Source organism: Monodon monoceros, unplaced genomic scaffold, assembly GCF_005190385.1.
Source record: "Monodon monoceros isolate NGI ecotype Baffin Bay Population unplaced genomic scaffold, NGI_Narwhal_1 Super_Scaffold_3, whole genome shotgun sequence".
Taxonomy (NCBI): Eukaryota; Metazoa; Chordata; class Mammalia; order Artiodactyla; family Monodontidae; genus Monodon; species Monodon monoceros.
The window spans coordinates 61,699,102-61,719,241 of record NW_021703780.1 but is presented as its reverse complement, the minus strand read 5'-3'; the positions used below and the strand labels follow the sequence as shown (position 1 = coordinate 61,719,241).

Below are 20,140 nucleotides of genomic sequence, written 5' to 3'. Positions count from 1 at the left end.
TGTGTGTGTGTGTGTGTGTGTGTGTGTGTGTGTGTGTGTGTGTGTGTAAGTGCTTAGTCTCTTTGAGGGGGATCCACCTCTCAGGTGAACTTGATAAATCATCTAAAGAATATAGAGAAGAGAGCAGGTGTGAAGTCAGTGCTTACCATCCTGAAACTGCCTGTCCATCTGGAAGAGCCCTGCCTACAGGTGACTCCCGGTGGGGATCACTCCTGCAGGACCACCTGCTGTTAAGATCAGGTTCCATGCCTAAGGCCCTAGATACTTTTGGTTTCATGGGTATTTGGTGCCAAGGAATCATAGTTGTAAGATTTTCTTGCTTAATATCCTTGGTCCTCCTCAGTCTAGGATAATTATTCAATTCCTGAGTCTGAAGAAATGACTGTGTGACCTAGAGCAAGTAGGTTAACTTCTCTGTGCTTCAGAATCTTTATGTGTAACCTGGTGATAAGAAGAGTTACTGCCTCATGGGGTTCTCCAGTCATTCGTTCAGCAAATACTTAGTAGCACCTATGGTATGCCAGGCACTATTCCAGGGACACAGGCATATCAGTGAACAGAATAGACAAAACTCTCTGACCTCATGAAGCTTATATTCTAGTTGGGGAATAATATATAACTAAAATCTACAGTGTCTCAGATGGTCATGAGTGCTACAGAGAAAGATAAAGTAGGAGATGAGGAAAGGCAGTAGGATGGGGTTGGAGAGGTGCAGTTTAAATTGGAGGGGGTCAACAAGGAGCTCGTGAGATGACATTTGAGAAAAGTCTTGAGGAAGGTGAGGGAGTGAGGTTATAGAAAATACAGTGATTGGTATCCAGTAATGTTTTAACAAGACATTTCAGCCTTCATTAAAATCTTTAGTTACAGTAAATGAGGATTTTGAATTTCCACAAATGGTTTTGGATCTCAAGCAAATTAAATAACCTAATGGGAACCCAAGATTATATTAATCCATTTACCGACTGACATTCCAATGAAGAATCATCGAGGTTAGATTATCTTTCACAAAGATGACAGGAATAGATAGGTAGGTAGATAGATGGATAAATGATACACTGCACCCTCCCAAATTTTTTGAATCTGTTTACTGTCTCTGAGTTACATCCCTCCAACCTCCTTAAGCTTAAGTGAGAAGAAAAGAGGAGATTTAGGGGTTGAACTAAGAGTATCCTCAGTTGCAGGCTCTTTAGAAGCCAACCCCAAGAGCTAATTCAGTCTTTGTCTATGTTAATAGATCATCCAGAACAAAGGAAATCTACCCATCTGATTCTCCATGTTCCTCTCTACCCAGCTAGCCCTTCATTTATTCATCCAATTACCTATCCATCTAGCTCCTCAAATTGCTTCCCACTTACACAGTTTTAAACCAGTCCCCCTCCCCTTGTACTTCTTTCCACAGCAAACTTGGGATAGTCAGAAAAAATAATGATCTGGTACAGCACTATCCAATAGAACTTTTCTGCAGTGATGGAATGTTCTGTATCTGTGCTGTTCAGTAAAGCACCTACAAGCCACATGGCTATTGAGCACTTGGAATGTGGCTACTGCTGCTGAAGAACTGAGCTTTTCATGTTATTTAATTAAGTTCAGTTGGAATAGCCACATGTGGCAAGTAGCCACCATATTGGAGAGTGCAGGACTAGTGCCCCGTATAATGCCTGACAAGTAATAGCTGCTTAATAAATGCTTCTTAAATGAATACAAGGACGGAGCAGAATAATTTTACCTTGCTTTTCACTTTTCAGACTGTACATTTGAAATATTAGGTTCTGTCCCAGGTACCACATTTTAAGAGGGAGCATAGGATCAACCTGGAGCATAGGACAGGCTAGGATGATAAAGGTCCAGAAACATCAGCTGTAGTTGGCAGAACTTGAATGTTCTGTATGAAAAAAGTCTTCAGATTTATTTTAGTTTCTTTTCCTTTTTATCCCAATATTTATACATCTTTGATCTGGACCAAAGTTTTCTAATCTTTTTTTAATTAAAAAATTGGATTAGGTGATGTTTTGGATTCCTTTGAGAAGGGAAAGCCTGTAATGGAATAGCTTTTCCTGTAGAGGAGGAAGTAGACTCTCCAGAGAACAGGAATTAGATGGTATTGGAAGAAACTACATTCAGTCACATATGGGGAAGAACTGGCTGAGAACCAAGTTGTGCAGGAACAGAATGGGCTGTCTTGTGAGCCAGTAAACTCCCTCCTTAGAAATACACAAGAACCCCTCAAGGTTGAAATCATGAATAAATGCAGTCTTCTTCCCAGCAGCAGACATCTCCCAGCCTTTATGTTTTAGAGCAGCACATGGACTTGCACGGCTGCCACTCATATTATTAGTTACTAGAGCAAAGTTTACACGCTATTCTTGGAGTGTAGTCAGTTAAGTAACTTGGTTTCATCCACCTGCCAAGTGACTTTGGATATTTTTACCAACTTCCTTGTTCAAAGATTAGATTTACACTTTATATTCCAGTAGCGGGTGTTTCCAATGTGGCTGATTTTTAGTGTTTGTATACAGGCTGATATGTTACTTAGTTGAAAGAGATGATCATGAAGAAGTGTTTTGTGGGGAAATTACGCCTATGCAGTCAAAATAACATGGTTGGGATGTTCAGCATACTGGAGGGTCAGCTTCCTGGCCCCTGGTATTTCCACCTCCACTGTGCCTTGGAGAGAGAACCACTGCCTCTTTTCTAGGCCCCATGTTTGTTACAGTTGATATCACACTTGTATGCCCTTTTGTATTCTGATACTTAAAATTTTATACCCTGCACCTAGTTCCATGTGGTTAAAAATTATTTGAAAATATAATTTGTAACAACTGCAACATATTGTATATTTATGGTTATTTAATCTTTGTCTTACTGTTGTGTGATTAAGTTGTTTCCAATTTGCACCTTTACAAATAATGCTGCAGTAAACATCTTTGTATTTTTATTATTTCCTTAAAGTAGATTTCCCAAAGCACAGTTTCTACCGCTAGTCATATTGCTAAGACTCTTGATGCATTTTGCCAAATTGCTTCCAGAAGGTGTGTAACAATATATATACTAGTAGGTGATGGTGCCAGTCTCAGCAAGCATCCATCAGTACGGAAATCTAAGAGAAAAAAATTCCTCAGCCAATTTTACAGGCAACAAGGATGTCATTAATTATGTAACTAACACTTAGTTAATTACTGAGGGTTGTTTTCTTTCTTTCTTTCTTTTTTTTTTTTTTTGTGGTAGGCAGACCTCTCATTGTTGTGGCCTCTCCCGCTGCGGAGCACAGGCTCCAGATGCACAGCCTCAGTGGCCATGGCTCACGGGCCCAGCCGCTCTGCAGCATGTGGGATCTTCCCGGACTGGGGCACGAACCCACGTCCCCTGCATCAGCAGGCGGACTCTCAACCACTGCACCACCAGGGAAGCCCCGAGGGTTTTTTTTTTTTTTAGCTGTAATTGTATTTCCTTTTCTGCGAATTATCTGTTTGTGCCCTTTACCCATTTTATTCTGCTGGGTATATCTGCTTTTTTCTTATGAAGTCATGCAGTTATTCCTCTAGGAGAAATAACTCCACCTGCATAGTTCATGGTAATCATCACCATTTTCTGAAAAGAACTTCAGATACACTCCAAGTCCTATCACTTCCATGTACCAGAGACCCCGTAATCCCACCGCCTCCCCTCGAAACACTTGTCACACAACAGTTAACTTTCATCCCCAACCAATTGAAGGTTTCCCAGAAGATTAGGAAGGCTTTCTCTTCCTACCCTCTAATATAGATCCAGGAAAAGCAAACAGTCAACTTTGTAGATCCAGATAAAAAGACACCAAGTCAGCCAAACAACTGATCCATCTAATAGCCAGACTTAGAGTGGATTTTCAATGAAAAATTGAAATATATATGTATATATATAGATGTAATATATAAAAGTATGTACACATATATGTCAATTATACTTTCAGTGAATGTTTCTTACAAATCAATATCAATAACACAAAGCTACTAAGTATAACCCTTTTGGAGTGGTCATCCTCTCAATAGTTGAGAATTTATGAAAGCCCAGGGAAGGCAGCATGGACACAGCCTTGGGCATGTTGACCGAAGAGGATAAAAGGCCAAGTTTGGATGAGTGGAAGAGGCAAACACATCATGATACGGGTGAGAGAAAAGCAGAATGGGAGAAAGCAAGATGAATATGGACATATTTCACAATCTGCTCTCCCACTTTGGTCCCAAACTACCTACTGCATTGCAGTAGGCCTCCCTCTCTACCTCCTCCATCCAAGAGTACTCCTGGGAGGAATTGCTTCCGCCTGGCTACACCCCTTGCTCCATCTCCTTTCTCCTAGGAACCTGATGATCTACCTGGAAACCTCTCCTGAATAAACAACTTCTGTTGCATATAATAAGTTCTCGCCCAGATGAGAACAAAAAGAAGACAGTGGTACCTGCCAATTTAGCAAAGTCCTTTATGCGTCCAGTGATAGCTTAGGTCTTGCTACTCATGAAACGGAGATACCATCTGATACCACCAGCGACATTAGTAAGGTAGGAAGGAACACAGCTTCCTGTTTCAAACGGGCTTAGCTTCTACGGTTTTGCAAATTTTTAAAAAGATAACCGAGCTTAAGAGCAGTTCTCCTTTTCTATGATTGAGATCACACACTAAGCACTCAGTTGAGTAATCCTTGAGATGAACGCCATTGATGTTTAGCAGCTATTTTAGGGGTTCTGCCTTCCCTTGGAATTGCTCATTGTTTTGGAAGGGGGGATAATTCTTGAATAAGCACGGCTTTGACCTTTGAGGAGACAGGATAAAAAATGAAATCGGGATTTCCTTGTAAAGAAAGACTGATGGCTAGGGGATAACCTAATTATTCTGCAGAGCTCAATGGGAGACTTTGATGAGGTGAGTTGTAGTATGGGTTTACATACCCAAGAAGACTTGAGCTTGAGTTTCAGTTGGGGCGCCCACAGCTGCATGACCTTGGGTTAATCATTTAATCCTGCTGGACCTCAGCTTTCTCATCTGTCAACTGGGAATAATAACAACCACATCATAGTGTTGCCATGGAACCAACTAAGATAAATATGTAAAAAGTCTTTGTGGACTATCCATGGCTAAGCAACCGTAATGGGTGGGTAGAACGCCACTGTTACAGAAGCCTCATAGGGCAGAGCCATGTGCCTGCTCTATGTGCTGATGTGTCCACAAGACCTAGGATGGTCCTGGGCACAGACCAGTGTTCACCCGATATTTGTGGGGAGAGGTCTGACCATGGATGGTGTGATCTGTGATACCCTGGCTAAGTGGACAAGACAATGAAATTCACCAGGTATTTATCAAGCATCTGCTGTGTGTGCAGGACTGTGCTATATGCTTCAAATGATAAAGAAAAGATAGGGAAAAAAAGACAAAGACTCTGCTGGGAGGGCTCACGGGCATACTGGGGGCCCCAGTTTGAAGGAGCTTGACAGCCAGCATTCAACCTCAGGTGGTCAGTAGAACCCCCGTCAGAGAAGAGTTAGGAGAACTGCAAGCTTCTGTTCTGAATAAGAGAAAGAAAACAAGAAGTCTTCCGTTGCTTTCTGTTATTATAGGGTTGGCCTTTCCCATGGGCCAATTCTCCAAGAATCACGATCACACAGGATTCTTGTTAGAAATGTGACTTAGGAGCCTGTGTGGACTCTGGAAGGGCCCTGGTGACCCTGGGAGATCTTGGTCAGATTCGTCACGCATGTCAGGGGTTTCTCCTGGGCTTTTTTTTGTATCAAGAGCGTTCAGTCTGCCAGGTCGTAGCCCCATATCAACTCGCCATTGGTTAAATGAACTCATCAGTCTTTCAAGTTTCTTATGATCCAAGCATCAGCATGGGGGCTGGCACCAAGTCTGACACCTGTGTCCTCCACTCAGGGACCATCATGTTATCTACTACGGCATTTCCAACAGAGGGTGTGGTGTGGGAGCCCACAGGTTTGCACAGAAAGCATATCCTCTGAGACACTGTGTGGAAACACTCATAGAGATTCATAGGATGCTAAAGTCTCTGAGAAATCCACAGTGAGGAACAGGTTTAAACATGGTTAACCTTGCATTCCTCAAACGTTTTTTAAGGTAGAAAAACATTTTCTTTTTCGAATAACACCTATTATCATCCCTCAAGACTAAGGTTGGGTAGGAGAACCCTGTGAGGTGATTGTCTGATGACTGCTCATCACAGTACAGTTGCCAACTGCCTTTCTGGCCTATCCTCTCATTTTGACAAGGGTCTCCATAGCAGCCCCACGAGGCTGATAGGGATGCTATTGCTACCCCATGTTGTAGATGAGGAAACTGAGATTCAACAAGGGACTTGGCAGACACCACAGAGAGGCTGAAAGGCAGAGCTGGGCTCCACCCCAGAGTTCAGACTGTTCACTGGTGGTCATTTTTCCTGCACCGTAGCACCGTCTGAAGGACTGGTGCCTTCAGCTGAAGATGAGGATGGCAAAATGTAAAGGCAGAACCCAAAGGGGTTTCCCCAAGGTCCAGAGTGGCTTGTTCTGTCTGAATAGGCAGGAGATATTTGATGCTTCTTTCAGGCTGCCCAAGGCATTCAACTCACAGGTTCCCAAGGTACACAGGAAAACCTGACACCAAACACTGATACCTCTGATCTTTCAGATTCTCAATGCACATAAGAAACATTTTTTCAGGAAAAACCACCAAATGACAACGACAACAAACCAGACAGAAGACAGCTTAGGAATATGGGAGCATCTGAGGGGAAAACAAACAGACAAGCAAAAGATGTTCAGAAGCTATGCAGGGGCCAGAAATTTCTTGCGGAAGGCTCAGGTCAACCATGGCCTTGAGCGTGTGAAAGGAAGTGATTGCCAGAGCAGCAGGGAGAAGTACGCGGCTTCCTTTAATTACCCCCATCTTCAACACCAGCTCTTGGGTGCAGGGTCCTGGGGCAGGAAGGTGGACTCTGGCCAATTACCTCCACTTACTAACATGTTCCCAGTGGAGTTAAGGGAAGGATTCATGCAGCCAGCGGCGCCTGCCTCTGGCACTTGGTGGCCCAGTGTATCTCTGAGTTCCCTCCATCGACAGCACCCTGCCCTTCTGTAAAGCCCCAAAATCAACAGAAGCAAGCCCGTACAAAAAGGACACTCCCCCGTCATAGACTCCTCTGCAAGACAAATTGGAGTGACCACGTGGAAACTGTGTTATTTGGGGAGGTAGTGGGCGTCTCAAGATCTGAACGGAAGAGCAGAGTCTAGACTCAGTATTGGCCTCCAACTGCCATCTAGAATTAAACCAACGATGCAACGAACCACCCACTGGGCGGCCATGAGCATGCACCTGGCACACCTCCAACTGCAGGGTGTGTGACTGACCAAGCCCCGCTGCTGGGCCCTGAAACCAATGCTCTGTTTGCCCCAAGGCCACGCATCCTGTGGCCTGCACCACTCCTGACCCAGCCCGCAAGGAACGGAGCGTGCCCACCCCTGGGAGACACGGCCTCCTCTGATGGCCGGCTTTAGCTCGAGGGCTCCCCAGTGGACATGCCAAACTCCCCTTAGTCTACACAACAGGCTGGGAGTCTTCTGCCATCCTTCCCTTGCTCCCTGCTTCACTTGGGGCCTGACAGCACCCACTCATTTTCCCTCACAGGTGCCTCCTCTAATAAAGGTATAAAACCTGCTGGGTGTCTGCTTTTCAGAGATCTGGACTAACGCAACCTGCATATTCAAACTGGCTTCAAAACAGAGCCCAGGTCCCTTTAGGCCATTCCTATGAGAAATTGGGTTGTTGCTGTTGTTGCTCTCACTATTCTGTATGTTTTATTTTGCTCTGTTTCATTCTGTTATGTCAATATTGAAGAAAAAACCTAGTATCAAAATTAGCAGATAAATATAATGATGAAGAGAAAAGTGAACAACGATTTAGAAGTGATGTAGAAAATACAGTTTTCTCCCCGAGGTATGGTAAGTACCTCTGCGTGAACAGGGAAAACCTGCATAATATCTGTCAAGTAGAATAAGTGATGTCCTTTCTTCCTTGGTTTCTCAAACTATGAGATGGGCCCTTGGAAATGTAAGAGAGGAGAGAGAGAAAAAGGATAGGTAAACAGACAAGAGGAACTGGGGATATGAGGGATGGGGAGATACTAGATCTTTAAGCTAATCTCTTCCCTTTTCCCAAATGTCAGCCAGAAATGTTTCCACCAAATGAGAAAATTTAATTTCTTCTTTGTTCACAACTAAGTAATATGGTGTTTTGGAGGTTTCTGTAAGCCCCAGTGGCTAGAAGGACACCTAGAAGTGTAACTTGGGGTGGAGAGGACTGGATGGTTAGTTTTCCTATGGGGTGTTGTTTTGCATCCCACCCCCAAGATTAATCTGGGTACTTTCTAAACGTGTCAAGCCTCTGTTTTGACCTGTACAAATTCTGAATGAATCCTAAAATGTGCCAGAGCCTCTGCTCTGGAAAAGCTAAAAGAGCTAGCGTGAGGGTTGGAGGGAAGGTGTGTCAGTCCTGAGCTCCAGACGGCATCAGCGGACGCAGACGGTGACCAGGAGTGGTGGGGTGGGGGCTGCCGTAGATGGCGGGGAAGTTGTGGGGGGGGGGGAGAAATGATTGTTCAGGGATACAAGCAGTTCTTCCTGAGCACTTGTGTCGCATGTCACACCAGGGATCTGCTAAGGGCTTTACCTGTTTTGTCTCTTTAAACCTCTCGGTGACCCTGTGAGGTAAATGAGTTTGTTTTTACCATTTCTCAGAGGAGGAAGTGAGGCGAGTGGGTTAAGCAACAGCTGCAGGGCCACACAACCAGAAAATGGTGGGGCTCGTCCTGGAACCCACATCTGTCTGCTTCCAGCCCCTCCCCCAGCCGCTGTGTCTGTTCTCCCCCCAGGGGTCTGTGGATGTGGCCCAAGCGGGTGGGCTGCTGCCGTGGGTCAGTTGATGCTGGCCCTTCATCCCATTCCAGTGGTCCGTGCCCAAGATTCTGCAGATGATATTCATGTCAGAACACCCTTGCTTTAGTAATTCAACATTTAGAAAACAGTCTGAAGAAAGCAGGCATATTATACTTCATCATAATAAGAAACGAGTTCTTCTAGGAGGGTGTAATGGATATTGGTGGTGCTCTGCTGGATCCCCTTGAATCCCTTTCCCATTTCTAGCTCTCATTCCCCAGCTTCTGTGCTCTTTTGTTTCCAGCCGCTGCACCTGTGACTCACTGTGGAGGATTGTCCTCAGGCCCTGGGAGGAATCTCTCCTACTGCCTTGTCTTGAAACAGGACACACTGTGAGGCTCATGCCCCAGAGCCCCCCTCAGGATCAGGTGGAGGCCACTGTGGGGAGCTCTGCCTAAGACCACAGTCCTGCTGCTTCCTCCCTCCTTGTCCTGCTCTCTCACCTTGCTGTTGTCTTCTGGGAGCATTCACTGAGTAAATCACTCACACATGAATCCTCACCTCAGGGTCTGGGAACCTGACGCTTGTAAGATAGGTCGTTTAACATAGATGGGAGTTGTTTTTTTTTCAACAACTTATTGAGATATAATTTTTGGACAATAAATTATATCCATTTAATGCCTACAATTTGATGAATTTTGACAGTCATATACATCTAGGATACAACTCCCATAGTCAAGATACGAATATTTCCATCCCCTCCAAGAGACTCCCTGTGCCCCTTTGAAATCCATCCCTTCCTCCACCCCCCAACTCCAGGCAACCACGTCTTTCCAGTTCTTAAGATCAGTTTCTTTGCAGCCCATTGAGTGAACATTAAGCCAGTGCTATATGTTTTAGAATTTTGTGTGGCACCACTTCAAGGTACCAATTTTTATGTTAGTTTAGAAAATGCTAGCTACTAACACACAAACTCTAAAATGTACAGTGAGGTTTAACACGTAGAAGTGTTTCTTGATCACCTATAGCTAATCAGGATTGTTAATTCGTGGCAGTCTGTCTCCAGTCATTCATTCAGGGACCTAGGCACCTACATACTGTGTCTGCTATCACTAAACTTGGCATTCAAGACCCAGACGTAGACAGCTGCATCACCTAAGAGGAAGGGGAAGAGTATGAAGGAATGCTCCTGGAAGGGTCTTATGAGCGAGCTGGTGGAGAAATCACTCACATCATTTCTGTCCACATTCCATCGGCTAGAACTCAGTCATATGACCACACCTAAGTGCAAGAGAGGCTAGAATATAGTCTGTCTGTGTGTCCAGAAATTACTAATGCTCACCGTATGCATGTAGTTACCTGACCAGAAAAGGAAAAGCTCAAAAGAGGAAGATAAAAGAGATACTGACGTATAATGCCATTATCATCAGTAACAGCAACGACATAGCAACGAAGTGACTAAGAATAACTATCATCTTTTGACGAGTTTCATACCAGGTGCTTTATCACATTTATCCTTACGACTCTATAGGTGTGCACTTTCCAGATGAGGATTAAAGTCATGGGAGATTATGTGACCCACCGTGGTTGCCAAATGGCTACCAACTGAATGGCAGAGGATAAATTTGTGCCCAGGTCTTTCTTGACTCCTAAGCTTCTGCGGTTAGCATGAGGCAGAACAAATCAATTACAGGATTTTCCCACTCTGATGAGAGCTGTGAATTATCCGGCAGATTTCAGCATAACCCGGGTCATCAAGAATATCAAGAACCGGGCTTCCCCGGTGGCGCAATGGTTGAGACTCCACCTGCCGATGCTGGGCACACGGGTTCGCGCCCCGGTCCGGGAAGGTCCCACATGCCGCGGAGCGGCAGGGCCCGTGAGCCATGGCCGCTGAGCCTGCGCGTCTGGAGCCTGTGCTCCGCAACGGGAGAGGCCACAACAGTGAGTGGCCCGCATACTGCACACACACAAAAAAAAGAATATCAAGAACCTATCATTATTCAGAGATTCTAGAAGGACCAGTGAATAAGCTTCCCACAACTTAGACCTCTGGGCCAATGGCCAACAAGACACCTGCACCACAGATACAAGGGTGGGGTCACACTTAGCCCTATGAGAGCAAGAAAGTTATTCGCTGTTTACCATCCCCCCCGCGTTCTAAGAAGGGTGAATCACAAAGAAAATTCTTAATGAGCTGATGGCAGGGGTGCAGAGAAGAGCCACATGTTTTAATTCGAGAGAGAAGAAAACAATTCTTTAGGTAAGAAAGGAGATAGAGAGAGTGGGATGGGAAGTGGGTGTGACGTGAGATCTGGAAAGAAAGATGAGTATTGCACCAGGGAGACTGGAATGGCCGCGTGGGGCCAGAAGGGAGAAAGGAAGACACCCAGCAAGGGGGCAGCAGATGAGAAAGGATTTAGGGAAAGAAGACAAAGTTCAGCAGGATTTCAGCATGGGTTGCTGTGTAATGTGGGGTGTAACCTTCTATCTCAGTTAGGGTTTGGTCGCGAAAAAGGCTTCTGTAGGTATTTTGGCCAGGAGGGGAATTTATATAGGATTCCAGTGCCTTGACAACTAGCAAATGTTTTCAAGTGTTCATGGAACATTCACCAAGATAAACTATATCCAGGACCTCAGAAAGTTTTTAAATTTTAAATTCTACAGAATATGTTCTCAGACCAAAATGCAGTATTAAAAACAGAAAGATAACAAACACTTCTAAACGTGAAAAATTTAAAACACTTCTAAATAATCCACGGGTCAAAGGGGTAGTCTCAAAGGAAATTAAAAAAAAAAACTTTGAACTAAATGAAAACAAAAATACAGCATATCAAGATACGTGGGGTGCAGCTAAGACAGTTCTGAGAGGAAAATATTGCCACATTGAATGCTTGCATTAGAAAAGAAGAACAGACTCAAATCGATAGTCTAAGTTTCTTCCTCTGGAAACCAGAGAAAGGGCAAAATAAACCCAAATGAAGCAGAAAGAAGGAAAAACGAAAGTAAGAGCACAGATTAATAAAATTTAAAACAGAAACAACAGACCAAAGTAATGAAACAAAAAGCTGGTTCTTCAAAAAGTCATTAACAGTGAATGATAAACCTCTAGCAAGACCTGAGAGAGAGAGAGGTGACACAAATCAGCAATGTCAGGAATGAAACGGGATATCACTACAGATTCTGCAGCCATTAAAAGAGATAAGAAAATACTGTGAACAACTTTATGCTCATAAATGCAACAATTTAGAAGAAATAGACCAATTTGTTGATTATTAACACAGATAAGACATTGGACAAAATATTTCACCCACTCATGATAAAAAACGCTCAGCAAACTGGTAACTTGATAAACAGCATCTACAAGGAGCCTAGAGATGGTATCATACTTAACAATGAAAGATGAATGCTTTCCTCCAAGATCATGAGCAAAGCATGGATTTCCGTTCAACCACTCCTATCCAACCATAAGTCCTAGCTAGTGCAGTGAGGAAGAAAACAAAATAAAAGGCATACAGATTGGAAAGGAGGAAATAAACTGTCCCTATTTGAGGATGACATTGTTGTCTACAGAGAAGATCCCAAGGGATCCACCCAAAAACTCTTAGAACTAACAAGTTCAGCTAGGTTGCAGGAAAAAACCAGCAAACAAAAATCAATCACATTTTTTTATATCAGTGAACACTTGGAAACCAAAATTAAAAACAAAATACCATTTACAATTGCTCCCAAAAGCTTTCAGATTATACCTAGGTATAAATCTAACAAAACATGGGCGGGACTTATATGCTGAAAACTACAAAATGAAACAAATCAAAGAAGACCTAAATAAATGTACTATGTTCATGGGTTGGAAGACTCAACATGTAGTAAAGATGTCCGTTTTTCCCCAGATTGATCTGTTAAGGCAATTTATATCAAAATCCCATCAAGGTTTTTTGTAGATACAGATAAGCTTATTATTCTTAACTTTATACGGAAAGTCACAGGACTTGGCGTAGCTAAAACATTTTTGAAGAAAAATAAAGTAGGAGGAATCATTTTATCTGATTTCAGGACTTATTATATAGCTAGAGTAATCTAGACAGTATGGTTTTGGCAGAGGCATAGACACATAGATTAATGGAACAAAATAGAGAATTACAGAACTAGACTCACGAATGTATCCAACTGCTTTCTGACAAAGGTGCAGTGCCATTCAACAGAAGAGCAATAGCCTTTTCCACAAATAGTGCTGGAGCAATTAGATGTCCACAGACAGAAAAAAAAACAAAAACACCTCAACCTAAACTTCACATTTATCAACTATACTTCAATAAAAAAAATTTAATAAGTATCAACTATACTTAAATGAAAAATAAAACTTAAAAAACCACATCTTATACAAAAATTAACTCAAAGTTTATTACAGATTTAATCGTAAAATGTAAAACTATAAAACTTTAGAAGATAACAAAGGAGAAATCTTTGGGATCTAAAATTTGGCGAAGAGTTCTTAGACTTGATGCCAAAAGTACTATCCACAAAAAGAAGGATCGATAAATTTGGCTTCATCACAATTAAAAACTCCTCTCTGTGAAAGACCCTGTTAAGCAGGTGAAAATATCAGCCAGAGTCTCAGAGAAAATATTTGTAAAGAACATATCCAATAAAATATTTGTATCTAAAATATAAAGCACTCTCAAAATTCAGAAACAAAGAACCAGTCTGATTAGAAAATGGGCAAAGATTTTTTTCCAACAAGGTAGAAATTTTAAAAAGACTTATCTCAAATGAATAAAGAAATCTTCAGATGGTTTAAAAACAAAAAAAAGAAAAAAATGGGCAAAGACACGAACAGATACTTCACTGAAGAAGACATACAGATGGCAACTAAACACATGAAGACGTGTTTAATATCATTAGCCGTTAGGAAAATGCAAATTAAAACTATCATGAGATGTTATTACACACCTTTCAGAATGGCTGAAATAAAAAGTAGTGACAAAACCAAATGCTGGAGAGGATAGGGAGAAACTGGATCACTCCTACATTGATGTTGGGGCTATAAAATTATACAGCCACTCTGGAAAAGAGTATGGCAGTTTCTTCTAAAACTAAAACAGGTGCTTAGAATACAATCCAGCAATCACATTCTTGGGCAATTTATCACAAAATAAAAAATTGTTTTAAGATTTTAAAATTGAAATGTAGCCTGCATATGTTAAAATGCCTAAAGTACAGTAATCTTAAGTTTTTGCATGTACATACACCCGTGTAACCACCATTCAGGACATTGCCAGAACGCTAGACCATTCCTTAGTGCTTCTTCCCAGTCTGTATTCACAGAGTAATTGTTATTTTGTTTCTATCACTATAGACTAGTTTTGACTGTTCTTGAACTCAGTATAAATGGAGTTGTACAGTATGTAGTAGTAGTAGATTGTTCTTTTATATTGTTGTATAGTGCTTTATTACATGAAGATACTATAATTTACCCATTTTATCGTTGATAAAAATTTGGGATTTTCAGTTTGAGACTGTTAATGAGTAAAATTACTAGCTACATTCTTGTGCATACCTTGTGGGTTCACATACACTTCTTTCTCCGGAGTATATACCTTGAAGTAGAATTTTTGGGTCATAGAGAAAGCATGTTTAGCTTTTCATACCACTAAACAGTTTTCTAAGTGGTTGTACCAGTTTATGCTTCCACCAGCAATGTGTGAGAACTCAAGTTGATCCCCATTCTCATCAACCCTTGGTATTGTCTGTTGTTAGAGATTTTTCTTTTACGCTTTAGCTTTAGCTCCTCTGGTGGGTATGTGCTGCTCTCTCATTGTGGTTTTAATTTGCATTTCTCAAACGATTAATGATATTGATCACCTTTCTGCGTATGTGTTGGTTATTTGGTTATCACTTTCTGTGAGGTGGCTAATCAGATCTTTCCTGATCTAAAATAATTAGGTTGTTTGTCATTTTCATACTGACTTGTAGGAGTTTGTAATCTATTCTGTATATGAGCTCTTTATCCAAGAGAGGTACCTCTGACCTGTTTCTGGTTGTAGGCACTTCTGCTTTTTTCTACCCAGCTCCTGCCTACCTCCCCCCAGTCATTCCTGATAATGATTCTATTTGTAAACATCTCTAGGCTTAAGTTTCCAAATCCTGCTGGAGTCACCAAGCATTCTCCAGTACCTCCATCGGTGTCTCAGACTCACACCAACACACTGCCTGCCCCTGCCCAGGTTCTGGGCCAGCCATAGGATACAGAATCACGGTCTCATTGGTCCCTTCACCTCTCACTTATTTCTCAGGAGCAGGAAGATTTCTTGTTCACTGAGGCAGGATGAAAAGGGGAAACGAATTTATTCAAGCAGATACATGATAATGTCACTCTGAATAAAAGATGTCAGACTGTACTCTCGCCTTTGGTCACACACACACACACAAGGCACCAAACTTAATCAACAGGTCTTCATACCAGCTGCCTCTTATGCATGCAGCTCAGTGCTGAGCACTGTGGGAAACCCACGAAGAAGGACTGGACATGGGTCCAGCTGTCAAGAAACCTACAATCGAGTTGGAGAGAAAAGACGTAATACAGGTTATGTGATATAATAAAATAGTGCGTGTTAGATAATACATAACTCTTCAGAATCAAAGAGTTTTAGAACTGGGCATGCAAGACTGTAAGTGCTAATTCAGGCTGGCCCTGGACAAGAAGTTTTTAGAGCACTTCCTTGAGATACTCTCTCCTTCCCCTTTTCAGCATGGGTGTGCGGGGAGGGGGTTTCTTGGACAGCTTTTTTGCACATAGGAGACATTCAACACATGTTGGCGGGTTTGACTGAGGCTTGGGTTGAAGAAATAGATAGCTACATGGCTCCCATCAGCCGAACGCCTACCAAGTACCAGGCACGTAGTAAATAACATTTAATTCTTGCCATAGTTCTGAGAAGGCAGTATTATTGCTCCTATTTTACAGGTGGGGAAACCGAGGCTCAGGTATGTGGTAAAGAAAAAACATGGCATCTGGTGGAGCCATGATTCAAAGCAGGCCGGACATGCTGGGGTGCTTGTTGCTCGCTGTGAGACACTGCCATTGCTTGTTGCTTGGTTAAAGGGAAGGGAACAGTGGGCCTGGCCACTCATGATGTCAGAGATTAAAGCCCAGGCCCTGGGGTACCAGGTCTCTGAGGCAGGGCCCAGTAGAAGGGGCAGACCCTTCAAGGCAGGGCCCAGTAGAAGGGGCAGACCCTTCAAGGCAGGAGTAAGGCTGCCTGACTGGTGGCTTTGGATAGCAAGGCAGGAGCAAGAGGGAAGCAAATTAGATAAGAGAAGGTAACGCAGCCAGGCTGTCAGCCCCCCTCCCCGTAACTTCCCAAATTCCAGCCCAGTTTGGCTGGAAGTCCATCCGTCTCATGAAATCCCCCTCTCCTCACCTCCACCTTGCCCGTTCAGGAGTGCCCTAGCCATGCCATATACCATGGAGCCGTAGGGTGTGGAGCCATGGCTGCTGGGCTGCTGTGGGCTGGCAGTGGCATGTGGCACTCGATCCTCCTTCCTTTCGTCTCATTGTTCCGAAACAGGAGTTCAGACGTCAGCCCTTTGAGCTGGAGACTGCCAACACCCGTCCCCCAGAGAGGGGGACAGCCTGGGAGGCCCTGCCTATCTGGATACTGCCCAGACCCAGGAGGAGTCTTCAGGGTGAGGGCCTGTAGGAAGCCTTTGCCACAGCCCAAGGCCTCATTCCGGAGGACCAGGCCATGGCCCTTCAAACCTGGAGCCATGGTTCTTTCTGCTCAGTGCACAGCTCTGGGAGGGGCAGGCCACTAACTCTGTCTCTGCCTCGTGGGGTAATTTGTTTAGTGGTCAGACCCCAGTGGGGCCCTACTGCCAGACCACCCTCCTTGAGCTTGTGGAAGGAGGATCAGAGCTCTTTGTCCCTTCTCCCAGGAATCATCCCTCCCCAGCCCTCTGTTTAACTAAAGCCACTGAAAACTGAAAGCCCAGGGTGAGGAGACTCAATTGACTTCAAGTTTACTCAACCCATGGAGGCTCCGAAATGACTATCTTTGTAAAGACCTCTGTAGGGTCCCCTTTACAGCAACATCGTTGTGGAACAGGCATGACGGGAACGCATCAGAAAGAGAAAAGGATGCTCAAAATGGGAATTACAGATGAGAAAGGAGCACTGTCTGCACAGCAGTGAAGAGGGAGGGAGGCACCGGAGGAGAGTGGGGGCACATGGTGGTGGTGGGCGCTGCAGGAGGAAAAGCTGGCAGTTAAGCACGCGACAGAGGCCGGGGCCCCAGGAGGTGCATCCCGTTGGGGATCCACCCCCTCCTTGTCTTCAGTGGCCTTGGGCAGGTCCGGTCTGCAAGGGGTAAAAGGATAGAAGATTATCGCGAGAAAATTTGAACATCCCTTTCAGTGACAGGGAGACTGCCGGGGGGGGGGCCTGGCAGAGAGTAAACATCAAAAATGAAGGCCAGTTTGCAGCAACATGGATGGACCTAGAGGTGATCATACTAAGTGAAGTAAGTCAGACACAGAAAGAGAAATATCATACGATATCACTTGTATGTGGAATCTAAAATATGATACAAATGAACTTACTTACAAAACAGAAACAGACTCGCAGACAAACAAAACAAACTTATGGTTACCAAAGGGGAAGCGGGGGGAGAAATTAGGAGTTTAGGCTTAGCAGATATACACTACTGTATATAAAATAGATAAACAATAAAGTCGTACTGTATAGCACAGGGAGCTATATTCAATATGCTGTAATAAACTGTAATGGAAAGGAATATGAAAAAGAATGTGTGTGTGTATATATGTGTGTATATATATATATATATATATATATATATATATATATATATAAAACTGAGTCACTTTGCTCTACACCAGAAACTAATCTAACATTGTAAATCAACTATGCTTCAATTTAAAAAAAAAAAAAAAAATGAAGGCCAGAAAACAGAAGAAAATACCGCCAACCCCACCTCACTCCCCCCAAAAAACCCACAGAGGGAAAAGGAAGATAGCAACGAGACTAGGAAGTCCAGAAAAGGGGAAGTATGAACTGGGTACAAGATGCCTCACCCCTAGGCACAAACCCATGGTTTGAACTTCTGTTTGTGTGGCATGAAGCAGAGCCCACCCAAGATGGCCGTGGGGCAAGACCCGCACATCCCTCCAGGGAGAGAACTGGTCTAGTGGAGGTCTCGTAAGCTGGTGCATCTCGAATGTAAGGAATTCCCCTGCAAATAGGGAATTGAGCCCCAGCTAGCTGTATGAAGGGCAGGCATTTAAGTTAAAACTAGTTTCTGCCCAAACCAAAATTTTGTGGACTCAGACACAAAACCTGTTATGTTATCAGATCGCTTTGCTCTTGCAGATTTAAGATTAAAGAGATGCAAACATCTGTCCTGTACATTCATGGCCTGTAGGTAGCAGTAATGTGCTGGTAAATGTTTAACAATCCACTAGGAAAAAAAAAAACCAAAAAAGTCATTGACATGTCGTGTTTGCTGATTTCCAGTTTCCCTGGTGTAAAGACTGTCCCCGTGGCCGTGGCCGAGTTCAAGCTGCCGACCTAACGTCACTGAAGGTGGAGCTGGGTAGCCGGAGCCTACCACAGTGTTAAATAACCATAGTGTTGAGTTCACCTTTTGTGCTAAATGCTATATGTGCATCCTTGTATTAATGTTCATAGATGAGAAAAGTGAGGCTCAGAAAAATAGTTAATTTACCCTGGGTTATTAGCTACTAATTGGTGGAAACAGGAGTTTAAAATAAATTAGAATTGGGACTTCCCTGGTGGCACAGTGGTTAGGAATCCGCCTGCAAGTGCAGGGGACACGGGTTCAAGCCCTGGTTGGGGAACTAAGATCCCACATGCCGCAGAGCAACTGAGCCCGTGCACCACAGCTACTGAGCCTGCACTCTAGAGCCTGTGAGCCACAACTACTGAGCCTGCACACCTAGAGCCCGAGCACCACGACGAAGAGTGGCCCCTGCTCGCCACAGCTAGAGAAGGCCTTCGTCCAGCAATGAAGACCCAGTGCAGCCAAGAATAAATAAATTTAAAATATTAATAATTAATTAATTAGAATTGGTCTGCCCTAGCTAGATCAGTAGTTCTCAAGATTTTCCTCAGGAACTTTTATCCTCTAAGGTATAATTGCAGACGTCAAAGAACTTTTTGTTGTTGTGGATGACTCATATTTACTTCAGTAGAAATTAAAACTGACAAATTTTTAAAATTCAGTAATTGATTTAAAATAATTGTAATAAAGATGATACATATTATCAAAAATAATGGTTTCATAAAACAATTATATTTTCCAAAACGAAAACATTCTAGGGAGAAAAGTGGCTGGATCCCCACAGCTGCTTCTGCATCGGGTCTGCTGTGATGTGTTGCTTTGGTTGAAATCTGTGAAGAAAAACCAGCCTCACATAGATACATAGTTGGAAAAAGGAAGACACTTGGGACCCCTTGAATGGGTTTTGGAAATCCCCAGGAGTCCTTGGACCACATTTTGAGAACTGCTAGGCAGATAATAGTTGCACTTGATACAAAAACGAAATGATACAAAATAACATACAGTGAAAAATAAGACTGCCTCTTTCCCAGGCGTCCAGTTCTCTCACCAGATACCACAAATATTAGCCTTTCATTGTACCGCCTTCCAGAGACACGGCACCTTCACAGCCAGCGCCTCCCCAGTTCCCCCGCCCGTGGCATCCTGCACGAGGCACCCTGCCTTTGCCTGTTCACTCCAGCCTGGGGCTGCTTTGTACCAACACAGAAGGTTGCCCAGTATTCCCTGGGATCTTAGTCAGTCCCCACAACACAGGGAACATTCTTGTAACCTGTATCTTCCACTACATGTGCAAATGTTTGAATGATAATTCCTCGAAGTAGAATTGGAACCGAAGCTGCACACATTTGGAGTTCTGATAGGGCCAAACGGCCCTCTGTGGAGGGGGACCGATTCCACTCCCACCAGCATCGGGTAGGCATGACTTCCTCTGCAGCCTCACCAACTCAGCCTGGGAGCCGCATGTGAAGTCGGGGGTCTGCCTTCAGGACCCAGGCATCCCCACTAAACTTCAGGGTGGGTCTCAGAGGCCACCATCTATCTGGGCAGCCCAGTGAGTGAGCGCCCTCTGTCCAGTAACCGATCAACCAGTGTGTGCTGAATACCTACATTCCGAAAGGTGCTGGGGTGTGCCAGGTTGTTTGTTCA

At 43.6% G+C, this 20,140-nt stretch overlaps 1 protein-coding gene across 1 annotated transcript in view; it reads right to left on the bottom strand.

Annotated features, from left to right (window-relative positions):
- The window catches only part of CCR3 (C-C motif chemokine receptor 3), a 13,143-nt gene extending 8,636 nt beyond the window's left edge, over positions 1–4,507 (bottom strand). The window contains exon 1 of the mRNA XM_029241565.1: positions 4,436–4,507. The gene's annotated coding sequence lies outside the window, so the exon portion shown is untranslated. The remainder of the gene's footprint in view (positions 1–4,435) is intronic.
- Between the last annotated feature and the right edge of the window lie 15,633 nt (positions 4,508–20,140).